Below are 5,714 nucleotides of genomic sequence, written 5' to 3'. Positions count from 1 at the left end.
GTAAACACTAACAGAATGCCTTTTGTGGGGGATCGGGGAGGGAAGCAAGAATGGGGGAAAATTGTAAAACTCAGAATAAATAAAATCTTTCTTCAAAAAAAAATTACTCTTTCTATTAGACAGTGGATAGATAGGTGGTGCAGAGGGTAGAGCATTGGACCTGGAGTCAAGAAGATCTAAGTTTAAGTCCAACTTCAGTCTTTTACTAGCTATGTGACCCTGGCAAAGTCATTTAATCTTTGTTGCCTCAGTTTCCTCAACTGTAAACAATATCTTTTATCTTGTAGGGTTTTGTGAGAATAAAACAAGATAATGTTTATAAAGTACTTAGTACAGTAGGGCAAATCACAGGTCCTATATGAATATTTATTCCTCTACCTTCCATCCTTCTTTCTTCTCCAAACTCACCAGACCACTGAATTACAAGATTCTATTATATTTCTCAATTCTTAAGTCCTCTGACCTTTATGCTCAGTGTCTTTTGAGACCTTCACTGATCACCCAAATAATTTTTCTTGCCTCAAATTTAATAATAATGTTATCTCCTTTGCCCTACCATATGCTACTTTCATTAATATTTGTGTATTGTCTTGTCTAGTAGGCACTTTGTGGAGAATGACTATATCTTTTTTAAATCATTGTACTCTCAGTATTTAGCAAAGTACACATCATTGATATTTAATAAAAATTCATTGAATTGAATTGGATTATTGTGTCCTAGAAAATACATTTGTGTGTTTTAAAACAGTATGTGGGGCCTAGGACTGGGAATCAGGAGTTTTAATTCTGCTATGTAGTTGGGTGACCTTAGGCAAGTTATTTCTGCTCTCTAGGCTCCCTATCTATAAAATAAGGGTATGGGATTGATGCTCTTTAAGTCCCCATCAAGCTCTCAAATTATAGGAAAAAAAGTTGAGAGTCATGCATAAAGGTACTTTTTGATATTTTAAAGGATCTCCTGAAGCATCTAATAATACCACTCAGTTAGATGATCAAGGATATGGCTTCTCACATTGAAAGGTGTATAAACCACTAAGGGGGTCTTAAGCATCTTTTGAAATATTAACAAAATTTTTGACAGCTCTTTACTATAGAAACTATGAGGGATATATATTTAGACAGAGTGATGGAAGTATGTAATAATGCAAAGTCATATAAATCAGAATGGTGAAAGGTACTAAGACATCCTGGAACAATTTCAAGTTTTGAAGTCAGAAAGCATGATTAAAATCCTGCCTATGACATCTATTAGCTATATAACTACAGGCAATTTTTCAGCTTCGTGTGATTAACCTTGAATATCTTCTTAGCCTCAGTTTTCTCATTGCTAAAATGTGAGTAATAACAGCTTCAAATACTTATCTCTCAAGGATATTATGAGGCTTAAATTTAGCTAATAGTCATAAATTTTATATTTCAGTATAAATGTAAGTTACAAGTGTGTAGATAATAATTCAAAAAATGAAAAATTCACCTTAGCTTTCTATTTCCCTTATAGAAAATTTCAGGGATGTACAAGATTAGAATTCTGAAAATATATCATCCTGGGGACTATATAGGATAATAAAAACAATTCATATTTCTGCTGTTCTATAAAGTTTTATGTGAGTTAATATGAATAACTTACATTATTATAATTCTTAATGTTGATAATAATAATAACCAACATTTATTTATCTTCATCTTGGAAATTAAGTCCAATGTTATCCTTATAACCAGAAAGGAAGTGACTTGCCCAGGATCACACAACTAGGAAGTATCTGAGGCTGTATTTGAACTCAGGTCTTTCTGGCTCCAGGCCCAGTCTCTATTCATTGAACTACCTAGCTTCCTTTGCTCATATCCACTCTGTGAGAAATGTTGTAAAATGATTATCATTTTACAAATGAAGAAATGATATGAGAGTAGTTAGATAAATTTTCCAAAGACAAATTACTACAGGTAAGTGGGAAAGCTATGATTTGAACTCAGATTATCAAATTGCCAATAAGACAAGTCATTAAATGAGGTCATTTTACCTCTCTAATACATCTTACTTTATATGAATTTATATGGTCTATAGATGACAAAAATATAACAGTAGGGATATGACAAAATCTAATTTATACGATTGCTAGTGTAGGAATCTTTTTCAGAAAGGATCCCATCAACTTAGAGAAGATAGGTCTCAGAGAATTACCCAAGGTACATAAAAATGAAATCACTTAACTTAGGATCATTCTGCTAGTATATGATCTTTGAATGCAAGACTTTCTGACCCTAAATCCAGTACTACTTTCACTATACTAATACTGCTAAATTGCTTCTATAATCAAACAATCAACAAGCATTCATTTATTCAATCCTTACTGTGTCCAAGAAACTATATCAAGTTCTGAGGATATAAAGTAAAAGCTTAGATAATTCCCAAATTCAAAGAGCTTACTTATATTATAATGGGGGTAGGGAAAACAAATATTCATAAATTGATATGTGTAGGATAAATATAGAGAAGATGGAAGATAACCTTACAGAGGAAGGCACTGAAATTTGTAGGGACTAAGAAAGTCCTTCTGGAGGAGGTGGTACTTGGACTGAGTCTTAAAGAAAATGAGGGATATTAAGGAATGTAGGTCAGGAGAGATAACATTCTAAACCTGTGGAACTGTTAGTGCAGAGACTCAGAGATGGTAAATTGAGCACAATATGGGAAGAGAGGCAAGTAGGATCTTATGGCTGGGTTGTAGAATTCATGGAGGAGAATAATGTTTTAAAAAATTAGAAACAAAGGGAGGAGACAGGTTGTGCATTACTCAGGAAGCATCTAATAAGTTCTTAATATATGCCAGATGCTGAGCTAGAAACTGGGGATTCAAAGAGTAAAAAATTCTTACTTTCAAAGACCTTAAATTTCAATATGGATGACAGATACATGCATATGTTTGTGTGTGTATGTACAATATTTACTATAGAACATTATATATGATGATACATAATAGAATAAATAACATATATAATATAAAGTCAAACATAATTTAATATCATATTATATATTTATATACTTATTTACACACACACACACACACACACACACACACACATATATATGGAATTTTTGTATTTAATCTTAGAGATTACAGAGAGTATTTGGAGTTTTTTGAGTGAGTGAGTGACTAGAGTGACATGGTCAGACATGCACTTTAGGAAAATCACTTTGAAAGCAATGTAAATAATTGATTAAAGTGGGGAGAAGTTTGGGAGCTGGAGTCAAACTGGAATGTTATTATGATAGTCCAGGGAAGAAATGATGAGGTATGAATTAGTGGTCATGTGAGTGGTGAGAAGGGAATCCATGTGAAAGATGTTGTGGAGAGATGGCAAAAGTCTTAGACTCTGGGGCAAAGATAGTGATTTTTTTTGGAGTATGTTGAGAGTTTGAATTATGCAGATGTTCAATAGGCAATTAGTCATATATAAATCTGCAAATCACGTACATAGCAATGACAATTTAATTCATCAGTGTTAATAAGTAAAAGAAATGGTGTTAGAAAAGAAATCCCAGGATATATAGCCTTGGTGAAAACCAATTATATTGAAATACAGTTATGAATGTATTTTTTAAAAGCAAGTTCATAGATTAAAAGCTTCTGGTTTAAAAGAAAGGGATGGAGAAGACATTTCTTATTTATGATTTTGTTTTGTTCTGTTTTGTTTTTTTTATGGAAAGATAGGAGAAAACCACTGGTTTGCATGGCAGAATTTCTGAGAGTTTTTAAAGATGAGACTATGTCGCAGGCTGTTGCCAATTGGGAGAACATAATATTAGAGAGTGTGGGGATTATCATAAGGAAAAGCTGTCGAAGAATGAGATGGGATCAAGGGTATTCATTGAGAGTTTGGCCTTGACAAGGAGAAATGTCCCCTCTTCATTAGAGATTGTAGAAAAGGAGGATGTTTTGAGGGATGTCAGAATGATATGAGGCAAAGGGAAGTAGAGAAAGAAAATATTCTCAATGTTTCCTGATGCATAAGGTGAAATTCTCAGCAGAGAGGGAAGAGGGATGGAATATGATGGAAGGCTTGAAAAAAGATAAAACAGGTTTGTGCAGGTTCTGTTGTGAGTGGGATAGGGAGTCAATTAGGGAGGATTAGTAGGTTTGACTTGCTTTAGATAGGGCCAGTTGAAATTGGCTAACATAATAATGGATCTTATTTTCAAAGATTCATGTTCAAATAATAGAAAATCATATATTTTGATATTGTTGGCTACATGGAAATGACAACCACTTAAGGATCAGTTTTATTCAGTCTTGTTCATACTGGAGGTGGTTTTGCTATTCTTTAATTCTTTTGTAGTGTTGCAGTTAAAAAAAAGGAAGAGAAAGGTATTTTAGGCTGAGTGGCAGGAACCTTAATCAGGCCATGAAATTCTTTTAAGTAATGTTCTGTTTGGAGTTTTAAGGCAATTACAGTGCTGCTAAAATCTCAGTTCATGTACTATTATTAAATCTCTGGGTTATTCTAAAATGGATTCTAAAGAAATTTTACATTGTACTATGTAATATATTGTAATAACCTTTTGAGGCTTCCCTGTTTTATAAAAAGTCATACCAGCAAGACTAAGACCTGATTTCCTAATCAAAGGTTAGGGATAATTTAACTGAATAATCTGAGTGTGACTTATCACTTCTCAACTTATTCCTTTTGAAGTTGAGTGCAAGGTACCCCTGATAGTCTCTTGTACTGGACACTATATAAATATCTAAAGAGGAAAAAAAAAAGCTTAAGTCTTAGAATATTCAGAGAATCAGTATTTTTAGTAGCAGCAGGTAGCCTCAGTAAACGATTGTATAGATTACAACTCATCCATGACTTCTCACCCTTCCTAACTTTTGTCCTATTCTACTATATATCCTAAAAAGGAGATCTAACCAAACTTTTGGAGTCCTTCAATTAGAACTCTTAAAAATATGTGGGTACCAGTATAACACAGGGCTCTCACTACAAACCTGACTCATTTTTTTGAAGTCACATCTCTAAATAAAATCCAGTCTGTTCTTTCTCTCTCTTTAGTTCTGGGCTCAGCTCATTACCCATCTTAGAGTCTTTCTAATGTATATATAAATATATATATATATATATATATATATATATATACATATGTATGTATATATATATATATCAACCAATTGAATAATCTTATGGGTTATCTACCTAGTTGCATATCTTGTGATAAATGTTATGGTTCTATTGTCATTACTGGAAAATGACTCCTTATCATAGTAATTTTCCAGATCTTTTCCATTTTTCTATGTTTTATATCCTCTATTCAATTCTCTGTGAGATTTGCAAATATATATATTCTCAGATTTTTTTAGATTTGGTCTAGGCTACCATTTAACTGTGGTTGGCAAGGAAACCAAATGTTTTCTGGCTAATGTTTCTAAGTTCTTATGATCTCTTAATTCTAAATTATTGCTTTGAGTTGCTTAATCTTCTGTAGGAAATGTTATCAGAGCAGTTCTGTTCCATTTCATAATTTTTTAGCATCAGTAAATACCCCCGGTTGGGATAGTTTTAATTATAAGTTGTACCATTTTTTTTTCATTTTTCTGATTTCATGTTGGTTTTGAGTCTTCTTTAGTAAGCTGATGCCCTGACTAAACTTTCATTTGGAAATTACTCCCATATTACTAATCATTCGTAGCAGGTCAAGATAGTTTTATTTTTGTGAT

At 32.7% G+C, this 5,714-nt stretch overlaps 1 protein-coding gene across 15 annotated transcripts in view; it reads left to right on the top strand.

Moving 5' to 3' along the window:
* The window catches only part of HIVEP2 (HIVEP zinc finger 2), a 392,429-nt gene that overhangs the window by 267,454 nt on the left and 119,261 nt on the right, over nucleotides 1-5,714 (top strand). The gene's annotated exons all lie outside the window — the stretch shown is intronic.

This window comes from Macrotis lagotis, chromosome 5 (assembly GCF_037893015.1).
Source record: "Macrotis lagotis isolate mMagLag1 chromosome 5, bilby.v1.9.chrom.fasta, whole genome shotgun sequence".
Taxonomy (NCBI): Eukaryota; Metazoa; Chordata; class Mammalia; order Peramelemorphia; family Peramelidae; genus Macrotis; species Macrotis lagotis.
This window is presented reverse-complemented; position numbering and strand designations above follow the sequence as displayed.